The sequence below is a fragment of the Desmodus rotundus genome, chromosome 9 (assembly GCF_022682495.2).
Source record: "Desmodus rotundus isolate HL8 chromosome 9, HLdesRot8A.1, whole genome shotgun sequence".
NCBI lineage: Eukaryota > Metazoa > Chordata > Mammalia > Chiroptera > Phyllostomidae > Desmodus > Desmodus rotundus.
This window is the reverse complement of record NC_071395.1, coordinates 107,381,965-107,398,667: the sequence shown is the minus strand read 5'-3', so window position 1 is coordinate 107,398,667 and position 16,703 is coordinate 107,381,965.

Here is a 16,703-nt window from a genome sequence, read left to right as displayed (position 1 = left end):
GTTGTGGGTTCCATCCCTGGTCAGGGGGCACGTAGGAATCAACCGACGAATGCGTGAATAAGTGAAACAAGAAATCGATGTCTCTCCCTCCCTCTCCCTCTCTCTCTCCCTCTCTTCTTCTCCCTCTCCTTTCCGTCTCTCTAAAAATAAATAAAACCAAAACTTGGGAAGCACTCCGTTAAGTGGAAGAGGTTCTTTTAACTCAGGCACAATTTAGAAGTAGGGTAGGGGGACAAGTTTTGTTGGCCCACATCGCCCTGATAGTTATTTCAGATCTCAGTTGTGATTTTAGAAAGCGGACCTGGTGACGTGGCTTTTCCTACCTCACCCTTCAAGTTGCTGAGATGGAGCTCATTTCCCCTTGTTTCCTTGAGAACGTGCTGTTTTCTCTGCCTGTCTCTCTCTCACGCGCCCATAGTGCCCAGAACAATTTGAAAAACTGTGAATCTGTTTATGTATTTTTTATTCTAGGATATACGTAAGATTTACCATTTTAATCACTGTCAAGTGTACAGTTCGTTGGCATTTAGTCCACTCACAATGTTGTGCAACTATCGTCGCTATCCATTTGCATAATTTTTTTACTATCCCAAACAGAAACTCTGTACCCAGTGAACAATAATTCCCCATTTCCCCTGCCCTCAACCCCCTCAAGTCACCATGAACTTGCCTGTTCTAGGCACCTCATAGAAGTGGAATCACACAGTCCTTCTGTGGCTGTCTTATTTCATTTGCGTAATGTCAAGTTTCATCCATGCTGTTGCAGGTGTCAGGACTTCATTCCTTTTTATGATTGAATAATATTCCACTGTATGAATATACCACGTTTGGTTATCCATTCTTCAGTTGATGGAAATTTGGATTGTTTTTGCCTTTTCAATATTGTGAATAATGCTGCTATGAACATTAGTGTAGAGTATCTGTTTTGTTTTCTTTTTCTTTTTCCAATTCTCTTGGTCATATTTCATATGGGAATAGAATTGCTGGGTCATATGGTAATTCTGCTTGACATTTTGAGGAACTCCAAACTGTTTTTCCGCAGCATTGTGCCATTTTACATTACAACCAGCAAAGCACCAGGGTTTCAATTTTTCCATATCCTCACCAACATTTGTTATTTTCATGTTGTAGACAAAATAGCCATTCTAGAGGGTGTGATGCAGTGGTTTTGTTTTGTATTTTCTTATGGCTAATGATGTTGGAGAACTATTCAGTTCTTCTGTTCATCGTTTTGAGATCATACTATCTCATTTAGTATTGGCATGGTTTGTTTTGGAAATGAAGATTATAGGAAAATTTAACACAAAATTGATCTCATGTGAATACATTAATAAAGGTAACATTTTGGTTATGGAGCAAGTATTTGATATATAGTTAGTTTTTCTTTCAGCTCTTGTATTTCTTTTTTTGCAATATAGCTATTGTTCAATATGTATGTTGAAAGGTGAGTGGGGTTGGTTTCACAATCTTACCCAAAGATATACACAAACCTCAGATTAAAGTGAGAAGGAACTAGAAATACTCAAATAATTATTTTGTGTCTTCTTTGCCTTCATCTGAATTTAGAGATTTCTTCAGGAAATGGTGACCTTATTTTTCTATTTACTGAATGTCCCTCTATAGGAGCAACCATGAAAGATTTTTATATAAAGTTGATCACATCTCAGTAACCTTGACTCAATTCAGAATGATGGTGCCCTCAAGTAACAGACTCTTTTTTTCCTTGCTACTTTGGGGATATTTAAATGAATCTAAATTTATGATTGGATTTTAGAAGATATTTATTTAAGAACATTCTTTGATGGAACTGGGAGTGATTTAAACCTATTTCATCCTGAAAACTTAGTGCAGAATGCAGACTTTCTCTTCCAAAGTATATTTATAAAGGCTAAAATCTTTTTCTTCTTTCTCTTTTTCCCTTTTTTTTTTTTTGCAACTCTGGAAGACAATGTACAGTATGGTACATTAATGAAGTTACATTAATACAGTACTTTTTACACTTTTACAGTTTTGAGTGATAAATAGTATTTCATTTTTCTCCCAAGTAAAACTTAAATTTAAATAAGGCACTTATTTTTGAAAGTTGTTTAGGGTTAAGGTGTGTTATGGACACAACCTCAGTGCCAAAGAGAGAACTCTGAATTAATCCTTCATAGAAAGCAATCATATAATTCCAAATCAATATATAATTAAATTGTTGCAGGATTGTTATATATATGCTCACATCCGTATTAAACACATTATTTTTCCAGTTTCCTAAAGGACTATTGGTCCAATGACTTTAATGGGCTGCACACCTCTGTGATTCAAACGTGCAATTCTTCACAGGCTTCTCTGACTTGAGGGACTAAGTTCCTTTAATTATTCTTTCTGAAATTAACTCTGCTACCAGACATGGTTTCTCTCACTTGTTTCTACTTTTCTCCTTCTGTTTGGATGGGGTTCCAGGTCACTGTCTCTTAATCTGTGCTCCAGGAAACTTGTAGGTTTCTACTTAGTTTGAGATGAGATCTTGAAAGATTTATGCATTTACCTTTGCTGAGTAAAAGTTTCTGCTTGGAGTGGGGGGATATACTTGAGTTAATTATTTTTTAAAGATTTTATTTGTTTACTTTCAGAGAGAGAGAGAGGAAAGGAGGGAGAAAGAGAGGGAGAGAAACATCAAGGTGTGGCTGCCTTTTGTGCTCCCCCAACTGGGGACCTAGCCCACAACCCAGACATGTGCCCTGACTGGGAATCGAACCAGCGATCCTTTGATTCATAGGCCGGCACTCAATCCACTGAACCACACCAGCCAGGGCTTGAGTTAATTATTTATTAAAGATAATATTGTGCTTTTCCTATGGTAAACCCTTATATCCATGCAAAGGTCAGAATTAATGTTCTTTCTCATCTTTTTACATTTTGATATTTTTCTAAGTATAACATTTCTTGAATTGATTTTAATGGGATTATATTTGATATTTAAATAGATGAATTAGACATTAAACTAGTGTATGCTTTGTAAAGTGAAGAGTTCTGAATATGTCTGTTTCATTGCCCTCCAAAACTGAGTTTCTATTTCTCAGCGTTAGATTGGAACCAGATGTTAGAAAAGGTTCACAGAAGAGTACCACCAGAAAAAGACACCTTAAAAAGATGTTTACAAATTTTCTTTAGACCTTTAAGTTTCTCCTGAATTTAAGAGATCCCCAAACTATATAATGAAGGGTCTTCTGACACCAATGGACCAGAAAACAGTTTCTTTTTTTAAAAAAGAAAATTAAGATCCAGAGTTTTACTTGAGGTCACAAAGTTCAAGGACTTATGAGGGGACCCGTTTTTTAAGATCCATTAAAGCTTCGCATGTTGTAATGTATTACTGCAAACAAGCTTTCTTCCAAAGGGCAATCAAAGGACACTTGTGAAAGATGTGGTTTCCAAATTGGTTGATTATATGCCCTTAAGGTAGGAAATAGAGTCTGGATTTATAGAATCTTCCTGAAAATGCACAGCCCACATAAGTATTGCAATCTTTGAGCAGCCCCAATTTCTATATTATTGTATCCGTCTCGTTTCCTATTTCAGCAGTCTAAGGTACTGTGAGAAGACACACTTATGGGTTTAGCCTGGAAGTTGGGTTGTTTTGTAGATCATTGTGTTGAATAAGAAGAGGCTTGGGCATCTTTACTGGAGTTTGTCAGAGCTAGGAGATAGTTGTTCCATTGCAAATTCTTTTAAAAACTGCTCACATTCTGAGCGGGCCCCTGCTTAGGCAGGGTTCTCCAGCCCTGTCTTTCCTCAGGACACCTGCAAAATTGAAATCTGGAGAAGCTATTTCCTTGACTCTTGCTTTGGAGGGCAGCACGAGGGAGGTTTCCCCAGTTGCATGGCCCTACCTCTGTTTCAAGGTCTTTACCTCTGGAGTCTTACTGTTTTTCTGACTTAATAATCTGGTTCTCTCTCTCTCTCTCTCTCTCTCTCTCTCTCTCTCTCTCTCTCCCTCTAATAGACTGTTTTTCAGAGCAGTTTTAGGTTCACAGCAAAATTAACTGGAAAATATTGAAATGCAGAGTTCCCCTTACTCTCTGCTCCCCCAAATGCACAGCCTACCCCAATATCAGCATCCTGCACCAGAGTGGTATATTTGTTACAATCAATGTACCTGCATTCACACATCGTTATCACCCAAAATCCATCACTTACACTAGGGTTAACTCCTGGTGCTGTACATTCTATGGGTTTTGACAAATATATAATGATATGCATCTACCGTTACAGTATCACACAGAATAGTTTCACTGTCCTAAAAATCCTCTGTGCTCCTCCTATTTATGCTTTCCTCCCTCCTAACCCCTGGTGATCACTGGTCTTTTTACTGTCTCCGTATTTTGCCTTTTTCAGCAGGTCACGTAGTTGTAGCCTTTTCATACTGGCATCCTTCACTTAGTAATATACACTTCAGGGCTCTCCATGTCTTTTCATGGTTTCACAGCTCATTCCTTTTTAGGGCTGAATAATATTTCATGGCTGGATGTACCCATTTCTTTACCCATTCACCTACTGAAGGACATCTTGGTTGCTTCTAACTTTTGGCGATTACAAATAAAGCTGCTATAAACACCCACGTGCAGCTTTTTGTGTAAACATGTCTTCAACTCCATTGGGTAAATGCCAAGGAGTGTGATTACTGGATTGGATGGTAAAAGTATGTTTAGTTTTGTAAGGATCTTCTAACCTGTCTTCCAAAGTGCTGATATCACTTTGCTCTCCTGTTAGCAATGAATGGGAGTTCCTGTTGCTTCACATCCTCACCAGCATTTGGTGGTGTCAGTGCTTTTAATTTGGGCCATTCTATTAGATGTATAATGGTATCTCATTGTCTAGTATTCAGTCTTTTACCTCTTGGTTTTCCATATTCCTGCTTCTCTACTTTTCTTTCTACCCCACCTTATAGATAGATACTTCTCAGAGCATGGTCCGCAGACCAACAGCATCTATACCACCCAGGAACTTGTTAGAAATGCAAGTTTTAGGGCCTTGCCCAAACCTACTGAATGAGAAGCTCTGGGGGTGGAGCCCAATAATCTGTATTTTAACAGCCCTTCAGGAGATTCCGATGCAAGCTAAAGTCTGCAAATACTGTTCTAGACCGGTACTGTCCAACGTGGTAGCCTCTAGTCGTGTGTAGCAATGGAGCTCCTGGAGCTAGAATTCATTCTATGGCTAGAATGAATTGAGATGTGCTATCAGGGTAAAGTACACTCTGGATTTTGAAGACTTAGTATAAAAAAATAGGATAAAATTTCTCATCAGTAATTTTTATATTGGAACATATTGAAATTATAATATTTTTTCATATATTGGGTTAAAGAAAACATATTATTAACATTAATTTCACCTGTTTCTTTTTATCTTTTACAAGAGGTTACTAGAAAAATGTTAAGTCACATATGTGGCTCTCATTACAGTTCTATTGGACAACATTATTCTAGACCATGAGCTGGCAAGCTATAGTCTGCAGGCCAGATCTGGCCTACTGACTGCTTTTATATGGCCCATGAACTAAGAATAGTTCAAATTTTTTCATGGTTGAAAATAATTTTTACAAAAGAATGATGTTTGACAGCTGATTTCTCAAAAGAAACTTTGCAGGCTAGAAGGGATTGGCAAGGAATATTCGAAGTCATGAAAAGCAGGGACCTACAGCCAAGATTGCTCTGCCCAGCAAAGCTATTGTTTAGAATCAAAGGGCAGGTAACAAGCTTCCCAGACATGAAAAAACTAAAGGAGTTCACCATCACCAATCCATTATTATATGAAATGTTAAAGAGATTATTTAAGAAAAAGAAGATCCAAACTATGAACAATAAAATAGCAAAAATACATATCTATCAATAATTGAATCTAAAAAACAAACTAAGCAAATGAGAGGAACAGAGATAGAATCATGGATATGGAGAGCATTTTGATAGTTGCCAGATGGGAGGGGGGGTGTAAGGGAATTCGTGAAGAGGTGAGGGGATTAAGAAGTATGAATAGGTAGTTCCAGAATAGCCATGGGGATGTAAAGTACAGTATAGGACATGGAGCAGCCAAAGAACCTATATGCGTGACCCAGGGATATGAACAATGGTGGGGGGATTGCCTGAGGGAGTGGGGGTTGCTGGGTGGAGGGGGGCAATGGGAAAAAATCAGGACAACTGTAATAGCATAATCAATAAAATATAATAAAGTATATATACACAAAAAACAAAAGAATGATATTCCATTGTATGTGAAAATTATATGAAATTCAAGCTTCATTGTCCATAAGTAAACTTTTACTGGAGCATTGAGCACACTCATTCATTTATGTATTGTCTGTGGTTGCTTTTGTTCCACAATGGCAGAAGTGTCTGTGACAAGGACTCCATGGCCTACAAGTCAGAAATATTTATTATCTGGCCCTTTACACAGAAAGTTCTAGACTGTCAGCTGCCACAAACTCCCTGGGAGAGGACCCTGCTTTTAACTTGCCCTTATCTTTGTTCTTAACCTTTGCTTAGCTTTTAGGTCCAACTGCTTGCCCCAATTCTATCAGAAGAATTTTGGGGTCACAAAATTCAACCTATGTGTTATTTAAGCTACAAAGAGGCAGACCCAAAATGTTCTTGCCTTCCTACAACTGCCCAAGGAACTTACGCATCCAGCAAAAGGGAACAGAGATGTTCAATAGCTTCGTTCTCCAGAGGCAAGACCTTCATTCTCAGAGAACAAGAGAACCCGGGACTGACACTTGCCTCAGATTGAGAGGTGAGCTTATGACTTAGGGCTGGCGGTTTCTTTTACAACTCAGCAACACCTCTTGAATTAAAACTCTCTCTCCCTCTCTCTCTCTCTCTCTGCGCACCTTATGCCTACTCTCAGCTAGTTTAGTTGGCTTCTGTGGCAACTCATCCTGCCAGATATCTTGTGAAAACCGCTACAATGGCTTTTCCACTTCAGTGAAGCAGACCTCTGGATCCCTCTGTGAGCCTCTTGACCCTTATTCCCAACCACCCGCACCCATGTGCAGCCACAGCCTCGTTGGCTCAATGAATCTTTATGGTCTCATTTTATAGGATCCCCAAAGAAGAGAAGTATGGCTGTGGTTTCCAGAATGTTGATTGAGAACAGTTCTTGGCAATAGTGCTCTTTCTGGCTTTCCTTCCTTAACCTGCTCCCTCTACCTATAATATCATTCCTTAAGAGACCGCACCAGCCTGGAGTTCTCAGTCCCAACCACCGCACACCCACCCCACACCACGTTTTTAATTCCTTTCTTCCTTGCTCTACTGATGATACATAGGACTCTTTAACTTTCTAATATGAGCTAGTTTGTAGGCCAACTCCTTGAACATTGTGATGATACAATTTTTAATAATTAAAACTGGCCTCACTGAGTACTGCTGCTCCCCATTTCGACTGCACTTCATTGTCAGCACTGAGGAGGGGTCATGCATCTCTATTCATTTGAGAACTCTCTCCCAGACCACTCTCATTAGATTCTATAGTTGGGTTGAACTTAGGCCCTCGGCTGGGGTTGGGAACAGACAGGAACCACCTATCACGAAGGTAAACCCTAAACAAGTTTGGCTTTTCATGTGCAGCTCCTCTTAAATATTGGGAACCAAGAGGGAAATCTGTTGGGAGGTTTCCGTTAGAAAATAAACTGAGGATCAAGTGGCCTTGTGTTTTATTCCAGCTCTTGTCCAGATAATCTCCAAATTTCTGGCCCTTGTCTTCTCTGGGTTTTACTTTTCTCATTTGTAAAATAGAGGGTGTGACTAGTCATTAGTTGGAAGGAACTGTAAAGTTCCTCTACATTGTTCTGATTCCACCTCCCCATCTATCACCTAGAAATGATAATCTCTAGGCTTTCATTCAAAGATTGAGTAATGTTAATGAACCGCCAGAAATAAAAACTTATTGAATTCCTCAGAAGAGAGAGCGATTCATTGAACTCCCACTTATTCAGAATGAACAAGATATGAAGTATTCCAATGCATTCCATATGTTGGTTAAATGGAAGTTGTTATATACCATATATGCATTAGCAACTGTTTATGTAATTAGAACAGAATAAAATACCCAATAGTAGATTTATGGTAACCATAACATAAATGTTTTGATTCAGCCTCCTATAGTGCTCTCAGAATAGATTCTGAACTCTCATAATTATTATATAGCACTGGGGCTATAGATGAGATCAGACTGGGCTCAGATAACAATATATAATTAAAATTGTTTCCTGAAAGCTTTGTTTATGATTTTTCTTTCTCACAAAATTAGAATACAGCCCTGGTGGGTGTGGCTCAGAGGACGGAGCACCAGCCTGCAAACCAAAAGGTCTCTGGTTCAATTCCCTGTCAGGGCACGTGCCTGGGTTGTAGGCCTGGTCCACAGTTGGGGGTGCACGAGAGTCAACCACATATTGATGTTTCTGTCCCTCTTTCTCCCTCCCTTCCCCTCTCTAAAAAATAAATAAATAAAATCTTTAAAAAAAAAAAGAATCATAGAGAAGGCTTACCTGATTAAGGCCATCCTCCAGCATGCCTGCGTGTGTCCTCCCAAGCTCAATTCTGCATCCCCAGTAGCCCAAGACTCAACTTGGATTCTGTTAATCTGATGCTAAGTTGCTTTGTAATTTTTCTCAAGTATCTGTGACTTGTGTTACTTCTCTTCAACAACCTTGTAAACCTACTTTTTTTTCTTTTCTCCAGTCCACCCTTATAGCATCTGGCACTAGCTTTACACCACCACATTCTCATTAAATTATTTTCGATTGATCGTTACCAAAACTTCCATATTGAACTCAGCAGGGTGTCAGGAGCCTCGAGCACGATTTAAATGGGAATAAAGAGGGAATTCAACATATGGCATATTACTTTCAGATACTATAATGCTACTAGCTGCCATTTATTAAGTGCCTAGTAATTGTCCTGCCATACACATTATCTTGTTTAATTCTTGAGACAATTTTTGGGGTTGGGGTTTACTGATGATATTCACAGAGGTTAAGTAACTTGCCTAAAGTCCCTAGGCTTAATGTCAGACCAAAGCTTTGAACCCAGGTTTGCCTGACTACACAGCAGGTCCACTGTGCTATATGTTCTTCATATATTCTCTCCATTAAGGGATACCCATCATGTTACTCCAGTTCATATTTTTACTTACATTATTACATATTTGCTTAGAGGGAACATCTGAGGTCTCCTGCTGAGGTATATGCTTAGGACAGTCATGAAGCAACAAAGAATCATTGCTTCTCTCACATGTGACCTCACATTATGCCCTGGCCAAGCTATTAAGGATCAAGTGCATTCTTTGCTTTATTGTGTCCTATGTTCTGGAAGGAGTCCCATGATGGCTGTTCTGGGTATTACAACTGTCATCTTGGCTGGAGCTGGAGCTGGTAAATGGAGTGGAAGCTGGGCGTCGGCTCCACTGTAAAGATGGGAGACATTATTTTCCTAATGGGGAGGGTCCCAGTGGGTGCCTGAGAGCTCCGTCTCTTCCCAGTCTACACACACTTGGCATCTCAAAGACATTTCCTGTCTTCTAGGAAAGGTATGAAGCTCAAGGAGAGCACTATTTGGAGACATTAAGTGTAAACAAATCAGAAACACATGGATTGGCTTTCCCTCAGAAGACATTCACATTTTAAAGTAGGACAAAGGCCAGATGAGCTTTTAAGTATAGCACGGCAGGGTTGGGGTATTTCAGCAAATCTGACTCAGGTGGGCATACCCAGCCCAACTTCCTGCCACAGCTGCGGAAAGACAGGCGACCTCTGGGGTGATCCAGTCCTGGGTCTGTGTTCTCATAGGACAGAGGCCCTGGATGTGGAAGCGGAAGGCATGGGTTCATGGTGCAGCTACACCAAGTAGCAGCTCTTATGACCTTTGTGACTAGGCAAGACATTTAGTCCTACTAAATATCCTCATCTGGCCCTGACTGGTGTGGCTCAGTGGGTTGGGCATCATCCCACAATGCAAAGGTTGCCAGTTCCATTCCCGGTCAGGACATATGCTTAGGTTGCACGCCTAGGTCGTGGGTTCTGTTCCCAGTCCAGGCATGTGAGAGAAAACTGGTCGATGTTTCTCTCCCTTTCTTTTTCCCTCTGTTTCCCTCTCCCTGAAATAAAAATAAATAAATAAATAAATAAATAAACAAACTTCCTCATCTGTTAAAAAGTGGTTTTTTGTATTTTTTCTGAAAATATGATAGCATCTGTCCTACCTGCTTATGAAGTTTTCATGATGTCACGGTTAGAGTTTGTCATAAACTATTAAGTCATTATCGTCGTTTAACTGTCTAATAAAGAATTTGAAGAGGTAATAAGTAATGATAATGACCAAGTTGTGGTCAAATGGGCTGACACTTTGTAGAATGTCTATAAGACTTTTCCTTCAAGGGAATATTAAAATACTAACATCAAAAACTATTTTTATTAGATGATCCTTTAACAGCCCGACCTCCTAGATGACATTGTCATCCAGCCAATAGTAACAGAAACCCAGTCCCGGGTGCTCTGTAAGAGAGTACCCTGGGGGGTGTGTATTGCAGCGTTGGGTGTGTTGTCTTACCTACTATTGAGTCAGCTATGACTCCTGGTGACCCTGTGAACGAGTGACGTCCACAGTGTCTTGTCCTCAACAGCCCCTCTCAGCTCCTGTGACTCATGTTTGTGGCTTCTTTTATGGAGTCAGTCCATCTCCTATTTTCTTCCTCTTTTCCTGCTGCCTTTGATTTTCCCAGCATTACTGTCTTTTCCAAAGAACCTGCCTTCTCATGATGTAAACTAGGATAAGCTTTTGTTTTGTCATTTTGGTCTCCAGCGATGTTTCAGGCTTAATTTGCTCTACGGCCCACTTGTTTGTCTTTCTGGTGGTGCAGGGTATTATAGAGCTCTCCTCCAGCATCTTATTTCCAGTGAATCAATTTTTTTTCCTATCAGTCTTCTTCACTGTCCAACTTTTGCATCCACGCATAGTAACTGGGAATATAAGGGTGTAGATGATCTTAGCCTTGGTCTCTAACAACATTTTTGTTCTTGGGGATTTTTCCTAATTCTTAAAAATAAATATCTTAATGCTGGAAGGAAGTTTGGGATTCGAAAGTCCAATTTTCTCATTTTCCAGATAAATTTTTAAAAATGAGGCCCAATGAGACCACATAATTTGCCTGAGGCCACACAGCAAATGGTTGAGCTGGGGCTCAAACCCAGCTTTTCATCCTTATGCCCTTCACACACTCATTAACAGCATAGGGATACATACCAGGAACGTGTTCTCATGATTATTTCTGTGAGCCCTGAAGACACCCCTGACCAGGCAAAAGATAAGATATTAATAAAACCACTGTCAAAGTATAAGGAACCCACACCCTGAGACAGGTATGGTCCTAATTGGGAAGTGCCCAAATTACATGGTTTATTATGATCAATTTCATACAGCAAGAAACAAGGGAAAAGGGATGGGACTACTTCACCACCTAAATTAGGGGGGCAGCAGAGTAAAGGGTCCTACTCCTTGAATTTGGGGTATGTGATGTTCATATGTTCTGTATCTCCCTCTGCTGCAGCAGCCTTTCCTGCTGATGATATTGCAAGGACCAGAGGTGATACTCAAGCAAGGGGACCCATGGATGGAAGGTGCACTAAGCCAATGACATACACTTGATTTTTCAGACAGGTGTAGGAACAAGTTTGCTGGGCCACTGCTATAACTCGCTAATTAGCCTGCTGAATAGACATAAGTATATTTGTATATCTTTGACAGAGTATACAGGGAGCCAGAATAGGTATCACCAAAGAATCGAAGTAAAAACTCATGAATACTGAGTGCTCATACATATTTAATTTATCCTGAATATTAGTGCCTTTGGTATATCTGGTGCCTCGTGCATCTTAAGCACGTTCAGGATATCATGAATATTTTGTACCTTTCTTGTATGTAGTGCGCCATGACTTTGGTACCCAGGTGCCTTGTGAAAATAAGGCACCTATTGGTTCTTCATATCTGTATTTAACACACACATGTTCTACTTGCTAACTACTTAACATATCCTATGACCTCTGCCTGTGCCGAACATTTTGCTTACTAGTCTATACTTAAAACATCTTTAAAAGTTCCTTTTTTAAAAAAAATATTTTATTTATTTATTTTTAGAGGGAGGGATAAAGGGAGGGAAACATCAACTGGTTGCCTCCTGCATGCCCCCAACTGGGAACCTGGCCTGCAACCCAAGCATGTGCCCTGGCCAGGAATCAAACCAGTGACCTTTCCATTCACAGGCCGATGCTCAATCCACTGAGCCACACCAGCCAGGTCACCCCTTTAAAAGTTTCACTTGTGTTTTGCAAACTACTAACTTATTTATCTTTTATAATAGAATTGAATATTCTCAAATTGACATTACAGCCTCTCTTTGTTCCCGTTGCTATTAATGCCCGAACTACCCCATGCTGCCCCAAATCTGCTCTTTCCTCAGTCTGTCTCATCATAGAAATGGCATTTCCTGGCCTTGGGGTCAACCTTGACAACCAACTCTCCTTATCATCCTTATATCCACTATGGCATCAAGACCTCACACTGCTACTCCTAAGATGTACAGGGTGGGGAAAAGTAGGTTTACAGTTGTTCATAGGGAAAGTCACCCAATAATGAATAAATAATAATACAAGAATAAACTGTGTCTTGCACGCCCACACCTGTAAACCTACTTTTGCCCGACCCCGTACTTCCATCCATCCCCGTCCAAGCCATCATCGGCCTTCTGGGATGACTGCAGTTTGCTGCCACCTCAAACCATTGCCATATCAATCCAGTTCCATACTGCAGCCCAGAATGACCTTTCTCAGGCATCAGTGGAATCATGTCACTTCCCTTCTTAAAAACCCTTCATTGGTTTCCCATTGAGCTTAGGATCAAATCTGAAGCTTTTAATGCAGTGTACGTGGATATGCGTGGTGCGGCCTGTGTCACTCCTCCAGCCTGACCTCGGCACCTTTCACCTTCATAAAGCTCCTTCACATGATCTTTAGTTTCTTCATTAAGGCTTTCTATTTCTTTAACCTGGAATATTCCCCTTGCTCAGGACTCTGTCTCCTTTGTACACACACCAATCCTCCTCATTCTTCAGGCTTCAGTTTTTCCAAAACTGTTTACTAACTTTTATTTTTTTATATTTTATTGATTATGCTATTACAGTTGTCCTGATTTTCCCACCTTTGTCCCCTCTCCACCCAGCAACCCCAACTCTGTCAAGCAATCCCCCCACCATTGTTCATGTCCATGGGTCATACATATATGTTCTTTGGCTACTCCATTTCCTATACTGTACTGTATATCCCGACGGCTATTCTGTAACTACCTATTTGTACTTCTTAATCCCCTCACCTCTTCATCCATTCTCCCACATCCCCTCCCATCTGGCAACCATCAGAACGCTCTCTGTATCCGTGATTCTCTGTTCTTCTTATTTGCTTAGTTTGTTTTTAAGATTCAATTGTTGATAGATATGTATTTTTGCCGTTTTATTGTTCATAGTTTGGATCTTCATCTTTTTCTTAAATAAGTCCCTTTAAGTCCCATAATTATATTTCATATAATTGTGGTTTGGTGATGATGAACTCCTTTAGTTTTTTCATGTCTGGGAAGCTCTTTATTTGCCCTTTGATTCTAAACAATAGCTTTGCTGGGTAGAGCAATCTCGGATATAGGTTCCTGCTTTTCATGACTTTGAATATTCCTTGCCAATCCCTTCTAGCCTGCGAAGTTTCTTTGGAGAAATCAGCTGACAATCTTATGGAAACTCCCCTGTAGGTAACTAACTGCTTTTCTTTTGCTGCTTTTAGATTCTCTCTTTATCTTTAAACTTTGGCATTTTAATTTTGACATGTCTTGGAGTGGGCCTCTTTGCATCCATCTTGTTTGGGAATCTCTCTGTTTCCTGGACTTGCGTATCTATTTCCTTTACCAAATTAGGGATGTTTTCCTTCATTATTTATTCAGATAGATTTCCGATTTCTTGCTCTTTCTCTTATCCTTCTGGCACCCCTATGATACGAATGTTAGACCTCTTGAAGTTGTCCCAAAGGCTGATTATATGACCCTCATTTTTTTTGGATTCTTTGTTATTGTTGTTCTGATTGTTGTTGGATTTATTTTATTTTGGTTTTTTTTTTGCTTGCTTATGTTCCCTATAATTGATTTCTCAGCTTTATCCACTCTACTGTTGTTTCCCTGTAAATTGTTCTTTATTTCAATTAGTGAATGTGTCATTTTTGAGTTGATCTTTTTTATGCTGTTGAGATCCTCATTAAGTTCCTTGAGCATCCTTATAACCAGGGTTTTGAACTCTGCATCTAATACATTGCTTATCTACATTTCATTTAGCTCTTTCTCTGGAGTTTTGAGCTGTTCTTTCATTTGGGTCATGTTTTTTTGTCTCCTCATTTTGACAGCCTCCCTGTATTTGTTTCTATGTATTAGGTAGAAATGGCTTGACTCTATGTCTTGGTAGTGTGCCCTAATGTAGTAGGTGTCCTGTATGGTCCAGGTGCACCGCCTCCCCTATCACCCTAGCTGGGTACTCAAGGTACACCCTTCATGTGGGCTGAGTACACCCTCCTCTTGTAATTGAGCCTTGCTTGCTATGGGCAGATCAGTGGGAGAGATTTCCCCAGGCCAGTCAGCTGCAAGGATTGGCTGTGACCACTTACCACCAACCTCCACCCTCTTTGGAGGATCAGCTGGGTTGGGGCAGGATGGTAGTGCTACAGTGTGGTCTGTAACTGTCCACTAGGTGTGATGGCCCTGGGGTTTCCCGGGTGGTACAGGCCAAGGTCAGCCCCCCACTTGTGTTTTGCCTGGGGCCACCCTGCCTAAGCTATAAAGCAATTGAGAAGGCTGCTATTTGTGCTGGGCTTGGAGATTCCCAGGCAAAGCCAAGCTGTGAATCTAGATTGGCTGCTGCTAGTGCCAAGGCCTGGGGCTCACTAAGGCCAGCTGTTGCTTGTTTGAGAGGATTTAGGAAGCTGTGAAGCATGAGCCAAGACCAGCCATTCATATGGAAAAGCAGCTTGGGTGAGCCTATAAATTGGGTGGGGTGGAGTCACTGGGGACTTCCAAGGTGGGTCAAACAGTGTTAGCCAGGTTGATGGGGCCTCATGTATGGCAACAGTCCGCCAGCTCTGTGGGGGAGAGAGTTTAGAAAAAGGACAATGGCCTCTACTCGCCTTGATGCCAGACACTTCAGTTTCATCCTGGAGACTTTCAAGCTGCTACCTATGCTGGAGCTCAGAGGGAGTGAGTCTGAGTAGGTGAGTCTGTATGTGGGTTCTCTAAGAGGAACTGCTTGGGGCTCCAGCAGTTTCTTCCACTGACTCAATCACTCTGGTTTCTGCAGCCAGAAGTTGTGGGGACTTATCTTCCTGGCACTGGCACCCTGGGCTGGGGGACCTGGTGTGGGGCTGAGACTCCTCACTCCCAGGATATCCTTTCTGAATTTTTAGCCACCACACATGGGTGAGGGACCAGACTGTTCTGCGTCTGTGTCCCTCCTATCAGTCTGGATGGATGTGGTTTCCTTAATTCCGTATTTGTCAGACTCCATTCAACTCGATTTCTGACGGTTCTGAATGATGCTTGTTTTATATTTTAGTTGTAATTCTGATGTGGTTGTGCAAAGAGGCAACCCATGTCTGCCTATGCCGCCATCTTGACTGGAAGTCCAGGCTTCAGCTTTCTCAGAGAGGCTTTTGATGACTCCCCAATCTACTTAGGTCCTGCATTATTCTCTGTCAGAGCACCCTCTCTTTTTGTTTCCTTCATAGAATTTATTTGGCTGTGATTTATTTTAAAATTGTGCGGCCTTCCAAGCCATAAAGCCACATTAGGGCAGGGATCGTGTCTGTTTTGTTCACAGCAGCCCAGGTAGCACTTGGTACAATGCCTAGTACATAGTAAACACTCAATAAATATTAATTGAATGAACAAATGAGTGTGAGTAAAACACAGATTTTCCTAGCCTAATATTTCTAATGTTAGTCCCTTTATGTGGATTTTGTGGTCAGAGTTCTGGGTTTGAATTTTGATTCTTCCACCTGCTAAGTGTGACCATTAGCAAATTCTTTTGCCTCTTTGATTCTCAACATTTCTCATGTTCTTTTGTTTTAAAAATCTTTTATCCATCTGTCCTATTTCTCTAACCAGACACCAAGCCTTTTGGCAATAGGGCTCCCATCTCAGGCATCTTGTATCTCTCACTGCACCTGGCTCAGCTAAGATGCGTGAGTGCCCACAGTATACCAGTTACCAGCCAGGGGTGGCCAACATTTTGGTGTCTCTGGGCCACACTGGAAGAAGAGTTGTCTTGGGCCACACATTAAATACACAAATACTAGCAAAACTGATGAGCAAAAAAAGGGTTTTAAGTAAATTTACGATTTTGTGTTGGGCCACATTCATAGCCATCCTGGGCCCCATGCGGCCCAAGGGCCACAGGTTGGACACCCTTACGTGTACGCATATTTCACATTTATTATTGCCTGTCTTCATTTTTCATGAGAATCCTGCCAGGTAAGTATTACTATGCTTGTTGTAGAAACAGAGACTCAGAAGGCTTAGCCATCTGTCTAAGGGCACCCACTTAGCAAACAGCAGTCTGTTTAAACTCACTGTCTGTTTGGTCTCTAG